At 47.8% G+C, this 20,082-nt stretch overlaps 23 non-coding genes across 23 annotated transcripts; all 23 read left to right on the forward strand.

Moving 5' to 3' along the window:
* The first annotated feature begins 4,151 nt into the window (after positions 1-4,151).
* Positions 4,152-4,268, forward strand: LOC143875182 (5S ribosomal RNA). Its single transcript, XR_013249840.1, has one exon. It is a non-coding gene; the product is annotated as a 5S ribosomal RNA (ribosomal RNA).
* Positions 4,269-4,865: 597 nt separating this feature from the next.
* On the forward strand, positions 4,866-4,984 carry LOC143873231 (5S ribosomal RNA). Its single transcript, XR_013247951.1, has one exon. It is a non-coding gene; the product is annotated as a 5S ribosomal RNA (ribosomal RNA).
* Positions 4,985-5,581: 597 nt separating this feature from the next.
* On the forward strand, positions 5,582-5,700 carry LOC143873904 (5S ribosomal RNA). Its single transcript, XR_013248599.1, has one exon. It is a non-coding gene; the product is annotated as a 5S ribosomal RNA (ribosomal RNA).
* A 597-nt stretch (positions 5,701-6,297) lies between these two features.
* On the forward strand, positions 6,298-6,416 carry LOC143873915 (5S ribosomal RNA). Its single transcript, XR_013248610.1, has one exon. It is a non-coding gene; the product is annotated as a 5S ribosomal RNA (ribosomal RNA).
* Positions 6,417-7,013: 597 nt separating this feature from the next.
* Positions 7,014-7,132, forward strand: LOC143873927 (5S ribosomal RNA). Its single transcript, XR_013248621.1, has one exon. It is a non-coding gene; the product is annotated as a 5S ribosomal RNA (ribosomal RNA).
* A 597-nt stretch (positions 7,133-7,729) lies between these two features.
* Positions 7,730-7,848, forward strand: LOC143873938 (5S ribosomal RNA). The gene has a single exon (XR_013248632.1). It is a non-coding gene; the product is annotated as a 5S ribosomal RNA (ribosomal RNA).
* A 597-nt stretch (positions 7,849-8,445) lies between these two features.
* Positions 8,446-8,564, forward strand: LOC143873949 (5S ribosomal RNA). The gene has a single exon (XR_013248643.1). It is a non-coding gene; the product is annotated as a 5S ribosomal RNA (ribosomal RNA).
* A 597-nt stretch (positions 8,565-9,161) lies between these two features.
* LOC143873961 (5S ribosomal RNA) lies at positions 9,162-9,280 on the forward strand. Its single transcript, XR_013248654.1, has one exon. It is a non-coding gene; the product is annotated as a 5S ribosomal RNA (ribosomal RNA).
* Positions 9,281-9,877: 597 nt separating this feature from the next.
* LOC143873974 (5S ribosomal RNA) lies at positions 9,878-9,996 on the forward strand. The gene has a single exon (XR_013248666.1). It is a non-coding gene; the product is annotated as a 5S ribosomal RNA (ribosomal RNA).
* Positions 9,997-10,593: 597 nt separating this feature from the next.
* On the forward strand, positions 10,594-10,712 carry LOC143873985 (5S ribosomal RNA). Its single transcript, XR_013248677.1, has one exon. It is a non-coding gene; the product is annotated as a 5S ribosomal RNA (ribosomal RNA).
* A 597-nt stretch (positions 10,713-11,309) lies between these two features.
* Positions 11,310-11,428, forward strand: LOC143873997 (5S ribosomal RNA). The gene has a single exon (XR_013248688.1). It is a non-coding gene; the product is annotated as a 5S ribosomal RNA (ribosomal RNA).
* Positions 11,429-12,025: 597 nt separating this feature from the next.
* LOC143874008 (5S ribosomal RNA) lies at positions 12,026-12,144 on the forward strand. Its single transcript, XR_013248699.1, has one exon. It is a non-coding gene; the product is annotated as a 5S ribosomal RNA (ribosomal RNA).
* Positions 12,145-12,741: 597 nt separating this feature from the next.
* Positions 12,742-12,860, forward strand: LOC143874020 (5S ribosomal RNA). The gene has a single exon (XR_013248710.1). It is a non-coding gene; the product is annotated as a 5S ribosomal RNA (ribosomal RNA).
* A 597-nt stretch (positions 12,861-13,457) lies between these two features.
* LOC143874031 (5S ribosomal RNA) lies at positions 13,458-13,576 on the forward strand. The gene has a single exon (XR_013248721.1). It is a non-coding gene; the product is annotated as a 5S ribosomal RNA (ribosomal RNA).
* A 597-nt stretch (positions 13,577-14,173) lies between these two features.
* On the forward strand, positions 14,174-14,292 carry LOC143874042 (5S ribosomal RNA). Its single transcript, XR_013248732.1, has one exon. It is a non-coding gene; the product is annotated as a 5S ribosomal RNA (ribosomal RNA).
* Positions 14,293-14,889: 597 nt separating this feature from the next.
* LOC143874053 (5S ribosomal RNA) lies at positions 14,890-15,008 on the forward strand. Its single transcript, XR_013248743.1, has one exon. It is a non-coding gene; the product is annotated as a 5S ribosomal RNA (ribosomal RNA).
* Positions 15,009-15,604: 596 nt separating this feature from the next.
* On the forward strand, positions 15,605-15,723 carry LOC143874065 (5S ribosomal RNA). The gene has a single exon (XR_013248755.1). It is a non-coding gene; the product is annotated as a 5S ribosomal RNA (ribosomal RNA).
* Positions 15,724-16,320: 597 nt separating this feature from the next.
* LOC143873581 (5S ribosomal RNA) lies at positions 16,321-16,439 on the forward strand. Its single transcript, XR_013248286.1, has one exon. It is a non-coding gene; the product is annotated as a 5S ribosomal RNA (ribosomal RNA).
* A 597-nt stretch (positions 16,440-17,036) lies between these two features.
* On the forward strand, positions 17,037-17,155 carry LOC143874076 (5S ribosomal RNA). The gene has a single exon (XR_013248767.1). It is a non-coding gene; the product is annotated as a 5S ribosomal RNA (ribosomal RNA).
* A 575-nt stretch (positions 17,156-17,730) lies between these two features.
* On the forward strand, positions 17,731-17,849 carry LOC143874089 (5S ribosomal RNA). Its single transcript, XR_013248780.1, has one exon. It is a non-coding gene; the product is annotated as a 5S ribosomal RNA (ribosomal RNA).
* A 597-nt stretch (positions 17,850-18,446) lies between these two features.
* Positions 18,447-18,565, forward strand: LOC143874100 (5S ribosomal RNA). The gene has a single exon (XR_013248791.1). It is a non-coding gene; the product is annotated as a 5S ribosomal RNA (ribosomal RNA).
* Positions 18,566-19,161: 596 nt separating this feature from the next.
* LOC143874111 (5S ribosomal RNA) lies at positions 19,162-19,280 on the forward strand. Its single transcript, XR_013248802.1, has one exon. It is a non-coding gene; the product is annotated as a 5S ribosomal RNA (ribosomal RNA).
* Positions 19,281-19,877: 597 nt separating this feature from the next.
* Positions 19,878-19,996, forward strand: LOC143873582 (5S ribosomal RNA). Its single transcript, XR_013248287.1, has one exon. It is a non-coding gene; the product is annotated as a 5S ribosomal RNA (ribosomal RNA).
* The last annotated feature ends 86 nt before the right edge of the window (positions 19,997-20,082 follow it).

Genomic DNA, 20,082 nt, shown 5'->3' on the forward strand with positions numbered 1-20,082 from the left:
TTCCTTTCTGCTGGGCTCTTCATGGTTTCTTGCCATGGACCCTAGATTCATTGCGTGGCTCTTCACGGCTGGTCACCGTGGACCCTCGATTACTTCTTGGCTCTTCATAGCTTATGGCTATGAACCCTTGATTCTCAGTTTTTCTAATCCATTAATCACTCAATATCTTTCTTGCAAGGTTCTTCGTTGCTTATTACCACGGACCCCGGATTATGGCTTGGCTCTTCGCGGTTTGTTGCCGTGGACCCTCGATTTCTAGTTTCCTAAAAATAAAAAAATATAAATAAATTTCGTTCCGCGAGGCTCTTCGTGGCTTACTACCATGGACCCTCGATTCCCGTTTGCTTGGCTCTTCACGGTTCACCACCGTGGACCCTCGTTTTCTGCAAGGCTCTTCATGGCTTATTACCATGGACCCCTGATCAAAATTTTCATTCAACTGTTGTTCTTCCTTGTCTAATTTGGTGAAAAGCTGGACAACAACTCTCTCTAGTTATTTTGTTGTCAAGTCATGGTCCGTCGTTCCACAGTGTGCCGTCACCCAAGTGCGGAGTCAGGAATACCTGTGTGACCGATGTGTTACTCGAGTGTGACCGATGTGTTACTCGAGTTATTTCTCTGGTGGGAGGCTATCTCACCAATATGTTTTGAATGCTGAGTTATGTGTCCAGCATTTCACCAAATTAATATTAAGTCATGTTGAATGTGAAATTTTAAAACGAAAGTCTCTCTGAGAGCATCTTTGAGAGCATCAAGCCAATAATCAAAATCCTTTTCATTCAAAACCCCTGAGGCATCCCTTCCCTCCAATTCGAGTGAGACCCCTGAGACATCTGTTCCCTCCACGAGTTCAATCTTTGTAAAATAAATTTTGGGCCAGTCAAAATGTGTTGTCTGTTCAGCTTTGACATTCGCGCGACAAGCACACTCTGCCAAAGAGGGGCATCTGTAGACACCCCATTTTGACAAGGCCCTAAACCCGCGTATTCGAATGGAATTAATCCGAGCAAAAGAGAATGTGGGGCCCGCTTGTGTGGGGCCCGCTTGTGTGGGACCCGTTTGTGTGGGGCCTGCTAATGTGAGATGCGTTTGTATTCAAAGAGAGAATAAGGACAGTCATCATTTTCTTTGTTTTTTAAAATAGGCGTAATGAGTGGTTTTGGTTTTCGTATGGCATCCGATGCCATTTGAAAATTGTTTTTTATTTTTTTATTTATTATTTTGCAAATTTTAGAGGAAATGGGGGGGACATGAGGGGGACAAACTCATCATGAGTTCTCTCCTCATGATGAGTCTTCCCATTGGTCTCTCTCTCATTGGTCTCTCTCTCGCAGAGAAGAAAAAAACCAGAGAAGACAAAAGAAAAAAAAACACACTGGAGAAGAGAAGAAAAAAACCAGGAAAAAAAAAAAAAAAAGAGGAGAAACCAGAGAAAGAAAAAAAAAAAGGGAAAAACCAGAGGGGAGAGGGAGAGAGAGAGATCTGCAGAGGGGAGAGAGAGAGAGAGGGAGGAGAGATCTGTAGAGAGAGAGAGAGGGAGAGAGAGAGAGAGAGAGAGAGAGAGAGTCTTCTCCTCCGGCAATCCAGCCGGAATCCGGCGAGGCCAAACCCATCTCCGACCGGCCATCCACCGATCACCACCACCTTCTCCGGCATCCTCCCAACCAACCACTGGAGCTCCACCGGCATCCACATCTCCTCCACCCCACCTCCAGCGGATCCCACATCAGCGGGTCCTACATCAGAGGGTCCCACATCAGCGGCCCCACACAAGCACGACTCTGTCAACACCTTCCTGGATCTCTTGTGGCGTAAGTTCATTTTTTTTTTAATTATTCATTCTTTGCACTACACGGGTCCCACAGTGGGTCCCACAACGGGTCCTACAGCGGGTCCCACATCAGTAGGTCCCACAGCGGGTCCCAGCGGGTCCCACAACAGTGGGTCCCACAACAGTGGGTCCCACAACAGCGGGTCCCACATCCGTGGGTCCCACAGCGGGTCCCACATCAGCGGGTCCCATATCAGCGGGTCCCACAGCGGGTCCCACAACGGGTCCCACAACAGCGGGTCCCACATCCGTGGGTCCCACAGCGGGTCCCACATCAGCGGGTCCCATATCAGCGGGTCCCACAGCGGGTCCCACAACGGGTCCCGCAGCGGGTCCCGCAGCGGGTCCCACAACAGCGGGTCCCACAACAGCGGGTCCCACATCAACGAGTCCTACTGTGAATAGTAGTTTTGAATAGTACTTATAAATAGTAATTATGAATAGTAGTTTTGAATAGTACTTATAAATAGTAATTATGAATAGTAGTTTTGAATAGTACCTATAAATAGTAATTATGAATAGTATTTTTGAATAGTAATCTTGTATAGTAATTATAAATAGTAATTATAACAGTCTTCAGCACAGGAGTCAGTCCTTCAGTCAGTCCAGGAGTTTTTCCTATCATCATAGGGGTTAGGATTCCGTCCATCCTCTCATCAAATCGTGATCTTTACCCGCTCCTGCAAGGTATAGGATGCTGTCCAACCCTTGCCGAGTTATTTTCCTGTTCGTTCCCTCGCAAAGCATAGGATGCTGTCCAACCTTTGCGGGATTCCAGAAGTCTCCCTACCCTTATGATGATAGGATTTTATTCTCTGGTGTCAAAAAACAACAAAAACATTTCAAAAATACTTGAAAACAACAAAAACATTCCAAAAACACTTGAAAACAACAAAAACATTCCAAAAACACTTGAAAATTCAAAAACATCTCAAAAACAATTCAAAATCCAAAAACATTTTAAAAATCAAAAATCTCAAAAAATCTTGAGTCATTTGCAGAGTAGTTAGGGATTCAGTCCGAACTACGTTGGCTTGATCCCTTTCAACAGGGTACGTAGTGCAGCTTGGGGTCCACATCCCAGGTCCAGCCAAACCTTTAAAAATAAACATTTCAAATATTCCAAAAAAATACAAAAAAACTTCAAAACCTTTTCAAAAAAGATCTTCCCCTAGAGTTAGGAGTCTGTCCTAGATATTTAGGGTGTTTTAGAGTTAGGAGTCGGTCCTGATTTGTATTGATATGGTGTGTCCTGTCGTGTGAGTGTCCCTAGAGTTAGGAGGCCTCAAGTCGATCGGTTAGACATTTAGTCGAACCGATGGCTAGACTAGGAAGCATATAGTCAACCCATGGTTTTCCTTAGAATGCACAGCCTAGATACACATAGGATATAGGGCCCACCTGCATTAGCTTAAGGCTAATCAACTTGCATTAGTTAGGGCATATAGAGTCCTAAAAATTACAATCCACTTGAATTTAAGCAATCGCACAAAAAGCTTTAAACATCAGTCGAGTCTAGTGGATCGAGTCTAGGATAGCGGTCCTAGAGTTTTAGGCATCGTAGTTTAGAATAGGGCACCGAACTACGTTGGCTCTGATTCTTCCCGAGGCCGGGATACGTAGTGCAGCTAGGATGGATGGCCATCCTGGTCCGAGTCAAGTATTGCATTAGAGTCTAGGGTTTGTCGTGTCGGGTCGTGTGTCGAGTCGTGTTGTGTTGTGTGTTTTGCTGTGTTTTCTTATTTTTATGTACAGATCCTATACCTTTAGCTGTAGCATGCATGTGTTTGCCCACCAGAACTTAGACACCAATCAGGCATGTCACTCATAACCTAGATATTTTAGGTGACACTTCTTTCATTTCTTTTATGTGTGTTTCTTATTCATCTCCGAGACATGCATGATTAGCTAGACGTTATCTCGGAGATATTCGTTCCCATTTCACATGATTTTCTCCCAAAACTCTTCAAAATTAATAATAAATGGCATAAGAGACCAGGTGCTAGCACTTGGGCGAATTGGGGGCGCCTAATCCCTTCCCCATTCGTCATCAGGCACGAACCCTTTGTATCTCTGGTTATCTGTTGCGACAGAGCACAGCATGGGATCCAGGGCCCACTTCCTTGGATGGCGACTCTTTCTTTGCTTAAGGTGCGTCTCGAATCCGGGCTAGTTCCCGAATCGAGAGGTATCTCACTTTACATCGCCGCTCATGCTGTGAGGGGCACTCTTTCGAGGGTTCCTTGGTGGGGCTCTCCTTCACGTGGATGATCTAGAGACTCGCGCGGGGGCCCGTCCCCTCACGCCCGTCCCGGATCTGGGGTCCACATACCAGCACAAATGCACTGGATCCCATCAGAACTCCGAAGTTAAGCGTGCTTGGGCGAGAGTAGTACTAGGATGGGTGACCTCCTGGGAAGTCCTCGTGTTGCACCCCTGTCACTTTTTTCGGCTATCTACCACTTTTTTCGAACAATCTTTCGGTTCTGGAACATCGATGCGAACTGAAACGCACGTTTAGTGCGTCGCCTCCTACGTTTCGGTTCGGATCTTTTTATTTTCTTCCGGATGGTGAATTCAAAGACGTCCGGTCTTTATTATGGCGGGGTGATAGTGTCGTTTGATTCGATAAACGGAATTCGTTCTGACATTTCATTTGCAGTCAAATTATAGCGGGGGTTTGTTTAGATTCAGTGACGTACAGGCTATAGCGGATGAGTGTACTAGTGGATGCGAGTCATGAATCCGGTCGGAAGGTGTTTACTGGCCGTGAGCTACCCTTGGTGCACAAATATCGTTCCGACGATAACTTTTGATCCGCCCGTCAGATCGTGACGATTCTTATATTGATTCGGGGGTACTCGGGAAGATCCATCGCGCGATGACAGCCCTGGCGGTCATCCGGCTTCCCGACATGCTCGGATCGTCCATCCGGTGTCATCTAGCAGGATTTTTTCGCACTTTCATTTAAACGGACTTCGTACGACAATGCGAGTGGAAACTCTTAATTACTTTGACAATGGAGAGGCATGCTGGGTGCGATCATACCAGCACAAATGCACTGGATCCCATCAGAACTCCGAAGTGAAGCGTGCTTGGGCGAGAGTAGTACTAGGATGGGTGACCTCCTGGGAAGTCCTCGTGTTGCACCCCTGTCACTTTTTTCGGCTATCTACCACTTTTTTCGAACAATCTTTCGGTTCTGGAACATCGATGCGAACTGAAACGCACGTTTAGTGCGTCGCCTCCTACGTTTCGGTTCGGATCTTTTTATTTTCTTCCGGATGGTGAATTCAAAGACGTCCGGTCTTTATTATGGCGGGGTGATAGTGTCGTTTGATTCGATAAACGGAATTCGTTCTGACATTTCATTTGCGGTCAAATTATAGCGGGGGTTTGTTTAGATTCAGTGACGTACAGGCTATAGCGGATGAGTGTACTAGTGGATGCGAGTCATGAATCCGGTCGGAAGGTGTTTACTGGCCGTGAGCTACCCTTGGTGCACAAATATCGTTCCGACGATAACTTTTGATCCGCCCGTCAGATCGTCGCGATTCTTATATTGATTCGGGGGTACTCGGGAAGATCCATCGCGCGATGACAGCCCTGGCGGTCATCCGGCTTCCCGACATGCTCGGATCGTCCATCCGGTGTCATCTAGCAGGATTTTTTCGCACTTTCATTTAAACGGACTTCGTACGACAATGCGAGTGGAAACTCTTAATTACTTTGACAATGGAGAGGCATGCTGGGTGCGATCATACCAGCACAAATGCACTGGATCCCATCAGAACTCCGAAGTTAAGCGTGCTTGGGCGAGAGTAGTACTAGGATGGGTGACCTCCTGGGAAGTCCTCGTGTTGCACCCCTGTCACTTTTTTCGGCTATCTACCACTTTTTTCGAACAATCTTTCGGTTCTGGAACATCGATGCGAACTGAAACGCACGTTTAGTGCGTCGCCTCCTACGTTTCGGTTCGGATCTTTTTATTTTCTTCCGGATGGTGAATTCAAAGACGTCCGGTCTTTATTATGGCGGGGTGATAGTGTCGTTTGATTCGATAAACGGAATTCGTTCTGACATTTCATTTGCGGTCAAATTATAGCGGGGGTTTGTTTAGATTCAGTGACGTACAGGCTATAGCGGATGAGTGTACTAGTGGATGCGAGTCATGAATCCGGTCGGAAGGTGTTTACTGGCCGTGAGCTACCCTTGGTGCACAAATATCGTTCCGACGATAACTTTTGATCCGCCCGTCAGATCGTGGCGATTCTTATATTGATTCGGGGGTACTCGGGAAGATTCATCGCGCGATGACAGCCCTGGCGGTCATCCGGCTTCCCGACATGCTCGGATCGGCCATCCGGTGTCATCTAGCAGGATTTTTTCGCACTTTCATTTAAACGGACTTCGTACGACAATGCGAGTGGAAACTCTTAATTACTTTGACAATGGAGAGGCATGCTGGGTGCGATCATACCAGCACAAATGCACTGGATCCCATCAGAACTCCGAAGTTAAGCGTGCTTGGGCGAGAGTAGTACTAGGATGGGTGACCTCCTGGGAAGTCCTCGTGTTGCACCCCTGTCACTTTTTTCGGCTATCTACCACTTTTTTCGAACAATCTTTCGGTTCTGGAACATCGATGCGAACTGAAACGCACGTTTAGTGCGTCGCCTCCTACGTTTCGGTTCGGATCTTTTTATTTTCTTCCGGATGGTGAATTCAAACACGTCCGGTCTTTATTATGGCGGGGTGATAGTGTCGTTTGATTCGATAAACGGAATTCGTTCTGACATTTCATTTGCGGTCAAATTATAGCGGGGGTTTGTTTAGATTCAGTGACGTACAGGCTATAGCGGATGAGTGTACTAGTGGATGCGAGTCATGAATCCGGTCGGAAGGTGTTTACTGGCCGTGAGCTACCCTTGGTGCACAAATATCGTTCCGACGATAACTTTTGATCCGCCCGTCAGATCGTCGCGATTCTTATATTGATTCGGGGGTACTCGGGAAGATCCATCGCGCGATGACAGCCCTGGCGGTCATCCGGCTTCCCGACATGCTCGGATCGTCCATCCGGTGTCATCTAGCAGGATTTTTTCGCACTTTCATTTAAACGGACTTCGTACGACAATGCGAGTGGAAACTCTTAATTACTTTGACAATGGAGAGGCATGCTGGGTGCGATCATACCAGCACAAATGCACTGGATCCCATCAGAACTCCGAAGTTAAGCGTGCTTGGGCGAGAGTAGTACTAGGATGGGTGACCTCCTGGGAAGTCCTCGTGTTGCACCCCTGTCACTTTTTTCGGCTATCTACCACTTTTTTCGAACAATCTTTCGGTTCTGGAACATCGATGCGAACTGAAACGCACGTTTAGTGCGTCGCCTCCTACGTTTCGGTTCGGATCTTTTTATTTTCTTCCGGATGGTGAATTCAAAGACGTCCGGTCTTTATTATGGCGGGGTGATAGTGTCGTTTGATTCGATAAACGGAATTCGTTCTGACATTTCATTTGCGGTCAAATTATAGCGGGGGTTTGTTTAGATTCAGTGACGTACAGGCTATAGCGGATGAGTGTACTAGTGGATGCGAGTCATGAATCCGGTCGGAAGGTGTTTACTGGCCGTGAGCTACCCTTGGTGCACAAATATCGTTCCGACGATAACTTTTGATCCGCCCGTCAGATCGTGGCGATTCTTATATTGATTCGGGGGTACTCGGGAAGATTCATCGCGCGATGACAGCCCTGGCGGTCATCCGGCTTCCCGACATGCTCGGATCGGCCATCCGGTGTCATCTAGCAGGATTTTTTCGCACTTTCATTTAAACGGACTTCGTACGACAATGCGAGTGGAAACTCTTAATTACTTTGACAATGGAGAGGCATGCTGGGTGCGATCATACCAGCACAAATGCACTGGATCCCATCAGAACTCCGAAGTTAAGCGTGCTTGGGCGAGAGTAGTACTAGGATGGGTGACCTCCTGGGAAGTCCTCGTGTTGCACCCCTGTCACTTTTTTCGGCTATCTACCACTTTTTTCGAACAATCTTTCGGTTCTGGAACATCGATGCGAACTGAAACGCACGTTTAGTGCGTCGCCTCCTACGTTTCGGTTCGGATCTTTTTATTTTCTTCCGGATGGTGAATTCAAAGACGTCCGGTCTTTATTATGGCGGGGTGATAGTGTCGTTTGATTCGATAAACGGAATTCGTTCTGACATTTCATTTGCGGTCAAATTATAGCGGGGGTTTGTTTAGATTCAGTGACGTACAGGCTATAGCGGATGAGTGTACTAGTGGATGCGAGTCATGAATCCGGTCGGAAGGTGTTTACTGGCCGTGAGCTACCCTTGGTGCACAAATATCGTTCCGACGATAACTTTTGATCCGCCCGTCAGATCGTCGCGATTCTTATATTGATTCGGGGGTACTCGGGAAGATTCATCGCGCGATGACAGCCCTGGCGGTCATCCGGCTTCCCGACATGCTCGGATCGTCCATCCGGTGTCATCTAGCAGGATTTTTTCGCACTTTCATTTAAACGGACTTCGTACGACAATGCGAGTGGAAACTCTTAATTACTTTGACAATGGAGAGGCATGCTGGGTGCGATCATACCAGCACAAATGCACTGGATCCCATCAGAACTCCGAAGTTAAGCGTGCTTGGGCGAGAGTAGTACTAGGATGGGTGACCTCCTGGGAAGTCCTCGTGTTGCACCCCTGTCACTTTTTTCGGCTATCTACCACTTTTTTCGAACAATCTTTCGGTTCTGGAACATCGATGCGAACTGAAACGCACGTTTAGTGCGTCGCCTCCTACGTTTCGGTTCGGATCTTTTTATTTTCTTCCGGATGGTGAATTCAAAGACGTCCGGTCTTTATTATGGCGGGGTGATAGTGTCGTTTGATTCGATAAACGGAATTCGTTCTGACATTTCATTTGCGGTCAAATTATTGCGGGGGTTTGTTTAGATTCAGTGACGTACAGGCTATAGCGGATGAGTGTACTAGTGGATGCGAGTCATGAATCCGGTCGGAAGGTGTTTACTGGCCGTGAGCTACCCTTGGTGCACAAATATCGTTCCGACGATAACTTTTGATCCGCCCGTCAGATCGTGGCGATTCTTATATTGATTCGGGGGTACTCGGGAAGATCCATCGCGCGATGACAGCCCTGGCGGTCATCCGGCTTCCCGACATGCTCGGATCGTCCATCCGGTGTCATCTAGCAGGATTTTTTCGCACTTTCATTTAAACGGACTTCGTACGACAATGCGAGTGGAAACTCTTAATTACTTTGACAATGGAGAGGCATGCTGGGTGCGATCATACCAGCACAAATGCACTGGATCCCATCAGAACTCCGAAGTTAAGCGTGCTTGGGCGAGAGTAGTACTAGGATGGGTGACCTCCTGGGAAGTCCTCGTGTTGCACCCCTGTCACTTTTTTCGGCTATCTACCACTTTTTTCAAACAATCTTTCGGTTCTGGAACATCGATGCGAACTGAAACGCACGTTTAGTGCGTCGCCTCCTACGTTTCGGTTCGGATCTTTTTATTTTCATCCGGATGGTGAATTCAAAGACGTCCGGTCTTTATTATGGCGGGGTGATAGTGTCGTTTGATTCGATAAACGGAATTCGTTCTGACATTTCATTTGCGGTCAAATTATAGCGGGGGTTTGTTTAGATTCAGTGACGTACAGGCTATAGCGGATGAGTGTACTAGTGGATGCGAGTCATGAATCCGGTCGGAAGGTGTTTACTGGCCGTGAGCTACCCTTGGTGCACAAATATCGTTCCGACGATAACTTTTGATCCGCCCGTCAGATCGTGGCGATTCTTATATTGATTCGGGGGTACTCGGGAAGATTCATCGCGCGATGACAGCCCTGGCGGTCATCCGGCTTCCCGACATGCTCGGATCGGCCATCCGGTGTCATCTAGCAGGATTTTTTCGCACTTTCATTTAAACGGACTTCGTACGACAATGCGAGTGGAAACTCTTAATTACTTTGACAATGGAGAGGCATGCTGGGTGCGATCATACCAGCACAAATGCACTGGATCCCATCAGAACTCCGAAGTTAAGCGTGCTTGGGCGAGAGTAGTACTAGGATGGGTGACCTCCTGGGAAGTCCTCGTGTTGCACCCCTGTCACTTTTTTCGGCTATCTACCACTTTTTTCGAACAATCTTTCGGTTCTGGAACATCGATGCGAACTGAAACGCACGTTTAGTGCGTCGCCTCCTACGTTTCGGTTCGGATCTTTTTATTTTCTTCCGGATGGTGAATTCAAACACGTCCGGTCTTTATTATGGCGGGGTGATAGTGTCGTTTGATTCGATAAACGGAATTCGTTCTGACATTTCATTTGCGGTCAAATTATAGCGGGGGTTTGTTTAGATTCAGTGACGTACAGGCTATAGCGGATGAGTGTACTAGTGGATGCGAGTCATGAATCCGGTCGGAAGGTGTTTACTGGCCGTGAGCTACCCTTGGTGCACAAATATCGTTCCGACGATAACTTTTGATCCGCCCGTCAGATCGTCGCGATTCTTATATTGATTCGGGGGTACTCGGGAAGATCCATCGCGCGATGACAGCCCTGGCGGTCATCCGGCTTCCCGACATGCTCGGATCGGCCATCCGGTGTCATCTAGCAGGATTTTTTCGCACTTTCATTTAAACGGACTTCGTACGACAATGCGAGTGGAAACTCTTAATTACTTTGACAATGGAGAGGCATGCTGGGTGCGATCATACCAGCACAAATGCACTGGATCCCATCAGAACTCCGAAGTTAAGCGTGCTTGGGCGAGAGTAGTACTAGGATGGGTGACCTCCTGGGAAGTCCTCGTGTTGCACCCCTGTCACTTTTTTCGGCTATCTACCACTTTTTTCGAACAATCTTTCGGTTCTGGAACATCGATGCGAACTGAAACGCACGTTTAGTGCGTCGCCTCCTACGTTTCGGTTCGGATCTTTTTATTTTCTTCCGGATGGTGAATTCAAAGACGTCCGGTCTTTATTATGGCGGGGTGATAGTGTCGTTTGATTCGATAAACGGAATTCGTTCTGACATTTCATTTGCGGTCAAATTATAGCGGGGGTTTGTTTAGATTCAGTGATGTACAGGCTATAGCGGATGAGTGTACTAGTGGATGCGAGTCATGAATCCGGTCGGAAGGTGTTTACTGGCCGTGAGCTACCCTTGGTGCACAAATATCGTTCCGACGATAACTTTTGATCCGCCCGTCAGATCGTGGCGATTCTTATATTGATTCGGGGGTACTCGGGAAGATTCATCGCGCGATGACAGCCCTGGCGGTCATCCGGCTTCCCGACATGCTCGGATCGTCCATCCGGTGTCATCTAGCAGGATTTTTTCGCACTTTCATTTAAACGGACTTCGTACGACAATGCGAGTGGAAACTCTTTATTACTTTGACAATGGAGAGGCATGCTGGGTGCGATCATACCAGCACAAATGCACTGGATCCCATCAGAACTCCGAAGTTAAGCGTGCTTGGGCGAGAGTAGTACTAGGATGGGTGACCTCCTGGGAAGTCCTCGTGTTGCACCCCTGTCACTTTTTTCGGCTATCTACCACTTTTTTCGAACAATCTTTCGGTTCTGGAACATCGATGCGAACTGAAACGCACGTTTAGTGCGTCGCCTCCTACGTTTCGGTTCGGATCTTTTTATTTTCTTCCAGATGGTGAATTCAAAGACGTCCGGTCTTTATTATGGCGGGGTGATAGTGTCGTTTGATTCGATAAACGGAATTCGTTCTGACATTTCATTTGCAGTCAAATTATAGCGGGGGTTTGTTTAGATTCAGTGACGTACAGGCTATAGCGGATGAGTGTACTAGTGGATGCGAGTCATGAATCCGGTCGGAAGGTGTTTACTGGCCGTGAGCTACCCTTGGTGCACAAATATCGTTCCGACGATAACTTTTGATCCGCCCGTCAAATCGTGGCGATTCTTATATTGATTCGGGGGTACTCGGGAAGATTCATCGCGCGATGACAGCCCTGGCGGTCATCCGGCTTCCCGACATGCTCGGATCGTCCATCCGGTGTCATCTAGCAGGATTTTTTCGCACTTTCATTTAAACGGACTTCGTACGACAATGCGAGTGGAAACTCTTTATTACTTTGACAATGGAGAGGCATGCTGGGTGCGATCATACCAGCACAAATGCACTGGATCCCATCAGAACTCCGAAGTTAAGCGTGCTTGGGCGAGAGTAGTACTAGGATGGGTGACCTCCTGGGAAGTCCTCGTGTTGCACCCCTGTCACTTTTTTCGGCTATCTACCACTTTTTTCGAACAATCTTTCGGTTCTGGAACATCGATGCGAACTGAAACGCACGTTTAGTGCGTCGCCTCCTACGTTTCGGTTCGGATCTTTTTATTTTCTTCCGGATGGTGAATTCAAAGACGTCCGGTCTTTATTATGGCGGGGTGATAGTGTCGTTTGATTCGATAAACGGAATTCGTTCTCACATTTCATTTGCAGTCAAATTATAGCGGGGGTTTGTTTAGATTCAGTGACGTACAGGCTATAGCGGATGAGTGTACTAGTGGATGCGAGTCATGAATCCGGTCGGAAGGTGTTTACTGGCCGTGAGCTACCCTTGGTGCACAAATATCGTTCCGACGATAACTTTTGATCCGCCCGTCAGATCGTAGCGATTCTTATATTGATTCGGGGCTACTCGGGAAGATTAATCGCGCGATGACAGCCCTGGCAGTCATCCGGCTTCCCGACATGCTCGGATCGTCCATCCGGTGTAATCTAGCAGGATTTTTTCGCACTTTCATTTAAACGGACTTCGTACGACAATGCGAGTGGAAACTCTTTATTACTTTGACAATGGAAAGGCATGCTGGGTGCGATCATACCAGCACAAATGCACTGGATCCCATCAGAACTCCGAAGTTAAGCGTGCTTGGGCGAGAGTAGTACTAGGATGGGTGACCTCCTGGGAAGTCCTCGTGTTGCACCCCTGTCACTTTTTTCGGCTATCTACCACTTTTTTGGAACAATCTTTCGGTTCTGGAACATCGATGCGAACTGAAACGCACGTTTAGTGCGTCGCCTCCTACGTTTCGGTTCGGATCTTTTTATTTTCTTCCGGATGGTGAATTCAAAGACGTCCGGTCTTTATTATGGCGGGGTGATAGTGTCGTTTGATTCGATAAACGGAATTCGTTCTGACATTTCATTTGCGGTCAAATTATAGCGGGGGTTTGTTTAGATTCAGTGACGTACAGGCTATAGCGGATGAGTGTACTAGTGGATGCGAGTCATGAATCCGGTCGGAAGGTGTTTACTGGCCGTGAGCTACCCTTGGTGCACAAATATCGTTCCGACGATAACTTTTGATCCGCCCGTCAGATCGTGGCGATTCTTATATTGATTCGGGGGTACTCGGGAAGATCCATCGCGCGATGACAGCCCTGGCGGTCATCCGGCTTCCCGACATGCTCGGATCGTCCATCCGGTGTCATCTAGCAGGATTTTTTCGCACTTTCATTTAAACGGACTTCGTACGACAATGCGAGTGGAAACTCTTAATTACTTTTACAATGGAGAGGCATGCTGGGTGCGATCATACCAGCACAAATGCACTGGATCCCATCAGAACTCCGAAGTTAAGCGTGCTTGGGCGAGAGTAGTACTAGGATGGGTGACCTCCTGGGAAGTCCTCGTGTTGCACCCCTGTCACTTTTTTCGGCTATCTACCACTTTTTTCGAACAATCTTTCGGTTCTGGAACATCGATGCGAACTGAAACGCACGTTTAGTGCGTCGCCTCCTACGTTTCGGTTCGGATCTTTTTATTTTCTTCCGGATGGTGAATTCAAAGACGTCCGGTCTTTATTATGGCGGGGTGATAGTGTCGTTTGATTCGATAAACGGAATTCGTTCTGACATTTCATTTGCAGTCAAATTATAGCGGGGGTTTGTTTAGATTCAGTGACGTACAGGCTATAGCGGATGAGTGTACTAGTGGATGCGAGTCATGAATCCGGTCGGAAGGTGTTTACTGGCCGTGAGCTACCCTTGGTGCACAAATATCGTTCCGACGATAACTTTTGATCCGCCCGTCAGATCGTGACGATTCTTATATTGATTCGGGGGTACTCGGGAAGATCCATCGCGCGATGACAGCCCTGGCGGTCATCCGGCTTCCCGACATGCTCGGATCGTCCATCCGGTGTCATCTAGCAGGATTTTTTCGCACTTTCATTTAAACGGACTTCGTACGACAATGCGAGTGGAAACTCTTTATTACTTTGACAATGGAGAGGCATGCTGGGTGCGATCATACCAGCACAAATGCACTGGATCCCATCAGAACTCCGAAGTTAAGCGTGCTTGGGCGAGAGTAGTACTAGGATGGGTGACCTCCTGGGAAGTCCTCGTGTTGCACCCCTGTCACTTTTTTCGGCTATCTACCACTTTTTTCGAACAATCTTTCGGTTCTGGAACATCGATGCGAACTGAAACGCACGTTTAGTGCGTCGCCTCCTACGTTTCGGTTCGGATCTTTTTATTTTCTTCCGGATGGTGAATTCAAAGACGTCCGGTCTTTATTATGGCGGGGTGATAGTGTCGTTTGATTCGATAAACGGAATTCGTTCTGACATTTCATTTGCAGTCAAATTATAGCGGGGGTTTGTTTAGATTCAGTGACGTACAGGCTATAGCGGATGAGTGTACTAGTGGATGCGAGTCATGAATCCGGTCGGAAGGTGTTTACTGGCCGTGAGCTACCCTTGGTGCACAAATATCGTTCCGACGATAACTTTTGATCCGCCCGTCAGATCGTGACGATTCTTATATTGATTCGGGGGTACTCGGGAAGATCCATCGCGCGATGACAGCCCTGGCGGTCATCCGGCTTCCCGACATGCTCGGATCGTCCATCCGGTGTCATCTAGCAGGATTTTTTCGCACTTTCATTTAAACGGACTTCGTACGACAATGCGAGTGGAAACTCTTTATTACTTTGACAATGGAGAGGCATGCTGGGTGCGATCATACCAGCACAAATGCACTGGATCCCATCAGAACTCCGAAGTTAAGCGTGCTTGGGCGAGAGTAGTACTAGGATGGGTGACCTCCTGGGAAGTCCTCGTGTTGCACCCCTGTCACTTTTTTCGGCTATCTACCACTTTTTTCGAACAATCTTTCGGTTCTGGAACATCGATGCGAACTGAAACGCACGTTTAGTGCGTCGCCTCCTACGTTTCGGTTCGGATCTTTTTATTTTCTTCCGGATGGTGAATTCAAACACGTCCGGTCTTTATTATGGCGGGGTGATAGTGTCGTTTGATTCGATAAACGGAATTCGTTCTGACATTTCATTTGCGGTCAAATTATAGCGGGGGTTTGTTTAGATTCAGTGACGTACAGGCTATAGCGGATGAGTGTACTAGTGGATGCGAGTCATGAATCCGGTCGGAAGGTGTTTACTGGCCGTGAGCTACCCTTGGTGCACAAATATCGTTCCACGATAACTTTTGATCCGCCCGTCAGATCGTCGCGATTCTTATATTGATTCGGGGGTACTCGGGAAGATCCATCGCGCGATGACAGCCCTGGCGGTCATCCGGCTTCCCGACATGCTCGGATCGTCCATCCGGTGTCATCTAGCAGGATTTTTTCGCACTTTCATTTAAACGGACTTCGTACGACAATGCGAGTGGAAACTCTTAATTACTTTGACAATGGAGAGGCATGCTGGGTGCGATCATACCAGCACAAATGCACTGGATCCCATCAGAACTCCGAAGTTAAGCGTGCTTGGGCGAGAGTAGTACTAGGATGGGTGACCTCCTGGGAAGTCCTCGTGTTGCACCCCTGTCACTTTTTTCGGCTATCTACCACTTTTTTCGAACAATCTTTCGGTTCTGGAACATCGATGCGAACTGAAACGCACGTTTAGTGCGTCGCCTCCTACGTTTCGGTTCGGATCTTTTTATTTTCTTCCGGATGGTGAATTCAAAGACGTCCGGTCTTTATTATGGCGGGGTGATAGTGTCGTTTGATTCGATAAACGGAATTCGTTCTGACATTTCATTTGCGGTCAAATTATAGCGGGGGTTTGTTTAGATTCAGTGACGTACAGGCTATAGCGGATGAGTGTACTAGTGGATGCGAGTCATGAATCCGGTCGGAAGGTGTTTACTGGCCGTGAGCTACCCTTGGTGCACAAATATCGTTCCGACGATAACTTTTGATCCGCCCGTCAGATCGTGGCGATTCTTATATTGATTCGGGGGTACTCGGGAAGATTCATCGCGCGATGACAGCCCTGGCGGTCATCCGGTTTCCCGACATGCTCGGATCGTCCATCCGGTGTCATCTAGCAGGATTTTTTCGCACTTTCATTTAAACGGACTTCGTACGACAATGCGAGTGGAAACTCTTTATTACTTTGACAATGGAGAGGCATGCTGGGTGCGATCATACCAGCACAAATGCACTGGATCCCATCAGAACTTCGAAGTTAAGCGTGCTTGGGCGAGAGTAGTACTAGGATGGGTGACCTCCTGGGAAGTCCTCGTGTTGCACCCCTGTCACTTTTTTCGGCTATCTACCACTTTTTTCGAACAATCTTTCGGTTCTGGAACATCGATGCGAACTGAAACGCACGTTTAGTGCGTCGCCTCCTACGTTTCGGTTCGGATCTTTTTATTTTCTTCCGGATGGTGAATTCAAAGACGTCCGGTCTTTATTATGGCGGGGTGATAGTGTCGTTTGATTCGATAAACGGAATTCGTTCTGACATTTCATTTGCGGTCAAATTATAGCGGGGGTTTGTTTAGATTCAGTGACGTACAGGCTATAGCGGATGAGTGTACTAGTGGATGCGAGTCATGAATCCGGTCGGAAGGTGTTTACTGGCCGTGAGCTACCCTTGGTGCACAAATATCGTTCCGACGATAACTTTTGATCCGCCCGTCAGATCGTCGCGATTCTTATATTGATTCGGGGGTACTCGGGAAGATCCATCGCGCGATGACAGCCCTGGCGGTCATCCGGCTTCCCGACATGCTCGGATCGTCCATCCGGTGTCATCTAGCAGGATTTTTTCGCACTTTCATTTAAACGGACTTCGTACGACAATGCGAGTGGAAACTCTTAATTACTTTGACAATGGAGAGGCATGCTGGGTGCGATCATACCAGCACAAATGCACTGGATCCCATCAGAACTCCGAAGTTAAGCGTGCTTGGGCGAGAGTAGTACTAGGATGGGTGACCTCCTGGGAAGTCCTCGTGTTGCACCCCTGTCACTTTTTTCGGCTATCTACCACTTTTTTCGAACAATCTTTCGGTTCTGGAACATCGATGCGAACTGAAACGCACGTTTAGTGCGTCGCCTCCTACGTTTCGGTTCGGATCTTTTTATTTTCTTCCGGATGGTGAATTCAAAGACGTCCGGTCTTTATTATGGCGGGGTGATAGTGTCGTTTGATTCGATAAACGGAATTCGTTCTGACATTTCATTTGCGGTCAAATTATAGCGGGGGTTTGTTTAGATTCAGTGATGTACAGGCTATAGCGGATGAGTGTACTAGTGGATGCGAGTCATGAATCCGGTCGGAAGGTGTTTACTGGCCGTGAGCTACCCTTGGTGCACAAATATCGTTCCGACGATAACTTTTGATCCGCCCGTCAGATCGTGGCGATTCTTATATTGATTCGGGGGTACTCGGGAAGATTCATCGCGCCGGCTTCCCGACATGCTCGGATCGTCCATCCGGTGTCATCTAGCAGGATTTTTTCGCACTTTCATTTAAACGGACTTCGTACGACAATGCGAGTGGAAACTCTTTATTACTTTGACAATGGAGAGGCATGCTGGGTGCGATCATACCAGCACAAATGCACTGGATCCCATCAGAACTCCGAAGTTAAGCGTGCTTGGGCGAGAGTAGTACTAGGATGGGTGACCTCCTGGGAAGTCCTCGTGTTGCACCCCTGTCACTTTTTTCGGCTATCTACCACTTTTTTCGAACAATCTTTCGGTTCTGGAACATCGATGCGAACTGAAACGCACGTTTAGTGCGTCGCCTCCTACGTTTCGGTTCGGATCTTTTTATTTTCTTCCAGATGGTGAATTCAAAGACGTCCGGTCTTTATTATGGCGGGGTGATAGTGTCGTTTGATTCGATAAACGGAATTCGTTCTGACATTTCATTTGCAGTCAAATTATAGCGGGGGTTTGTTTAGATTCAGTGACGTACAGGCTATAGCGGATGAGTGTACTAGTGGATGCGAGTCATGAATCCGGTCGGAAGGTGTTTACTGGCCGTGAGCTACCCTTGGTGCACAAATATCGTTCCGACGATAACTTTTGATCCGCCCGTCAGATCGTGGCGATTCTTATATTGATTCGGGGGTACTCGGGAAGATTCATCGCGCGATGACAGCCCTGGCGGTCATCCGGCTTCCCGACATGCTCGGATCGTCCATCCGGTGTCATCTAGCAGGATTTTTTCGCACTTTCATTTAAACGGACTTCGTACGACAATGCGAGTGGAAACTCTTTATTACTTTGACAATGGAGAGGCATGCTGGGTGCGATCATACCAGCACAAATGCACTGGATCCCATCAGAACTCCGAAGTTAAGCGTGCTTGGGCGAGAGTAGTACTAGGATGGGTGACCTCCTGGGAAGTCCTCGTGTTGCACCCCTGTCACTTTTTTCGGCTATCTACCACTTTTTTCGAACAATCTTTCGGTTCTGGAACATCGATGCGAACTGAAACGCACGTTTAGTGCGTCGCCTCCTACGTTTCGGTTCGGATCTTTTTATTTTCTTCCGGATGGTGAATTCAAACACGTCCGGTCTTTATTATGGCGGGGTGATAGTGTCGTTTGATTCGATAAACGGAATTCGTTCTGACATTTCATTTGCGGTCAAATTATAGCGGGGGTTTGTTTAGATTCAGTGACGTACAGGCTATAGCGGATGAGTGTACTAGTGGATGCGAGTCATGAATCCGGTCGGAAGGTGTTTACTGGCCGTGAGCTACCCTTGGTGCACAAATATCGTTCCACGATAACTTTTGATCCGCCCGTCAGATCGTCGCGATTCTTATATTGATTCGGGGGTACTCGGGAAGATCCATCGCGCGATGACAGCCCTGGCGGTCATCCGGCTTCCCGACATGCTCGGATCGTCCATCCGGTGTCATCTAGCAGGATTTTTTCGCACTTTCATTTAAACGGACTTCGTACGACAATGCGAGTGGAAACTCTTAATTACTTTGACAATGGAGAGGCATGCTGGGTGCGATCATACCAGCACAAATGCACTGGATCCCATCAGAACTCCGAAGTTAAGCGTGCTTGGGCGAGAGTAGTACTAGGATGGGTGACCTCCTGGGAAGTCCTCGTGTTGCACCCCTGTCACTTTTTTCGGCTATCTACCACTTTTTTCGAACAATCTTTCGGTTCTGGAACATCGATGCGAACTGAAACGCACGTTTAGTGCGTCGCCTCCTACGTTTCGGTTCGGATCTTTTTATTTTCTTCCGGATGGTGAATTCAAAGACGTCCGGTCTTTATTATGGCGGGGTGATAGTGTCGTTTGATTCGATAAACGGAATTCGTTCTGACATTTCATTTGCGGTCAAATTATAGCGGGGGTTTGTTTAGATTCAGTGACGTACAGGCTATAGCGGATGAGTGTACTAGTGGATGCGAGTCATGAATCCGGTCGGAAGGTGTTTACTGGCCGTGAGCTACCCTTGGTGCACAAATATCGTTCCGACGATAACTTTTGATCCGCCCGTCAGATCGTGGCGATTCTTATATTGATTCGGGGGTACTCGGGAAGATTCATCGCGCGATGACAGCCCTGGCGGTCATCCGGTTTCCCGACATGCTCGGATCGTCCATCCGGTGTCATCTAGCAGGATTTTTTCGCACTTTCATTTAAACGGACTTCGTACGACAATGCGAGTGGAAACTCTTTATTACTTTGACAATGGAGAGGCATGCTGGGTGCGATCATACCAGCACAAATGCACTGGATCCCATCAGAACTTCGAAGTTAAGCGTGCTTGGGCGAGAGTAGTACTAGGATGGGTGACCTCCTGGGAAGTCCTCGTGTTGCACCCCTGTCACTTTTTTCGGCTATCTACCACTTTTTTCGAACAATCTTTCGGTTCTGGAACATCGATGCGAACTGAAACGCACGTTTAGTG

Source organism: Tasmannia lanceolata, unplaced genomic scaffold, assembly GCF_043159265.1.
Source record: "Tasmannia lanceolata isolate RefF3 unplaced genomic scaffold, GAP_Taslan_0.1 ptg000003l, whole genome shotgun sequence".
NCBI lineage: Eukaryota > Viridiplantae > Streptophyta > Magnoliopsida > Canellales > Winteraceae > Tasmannia > Tasmannia lanceolata.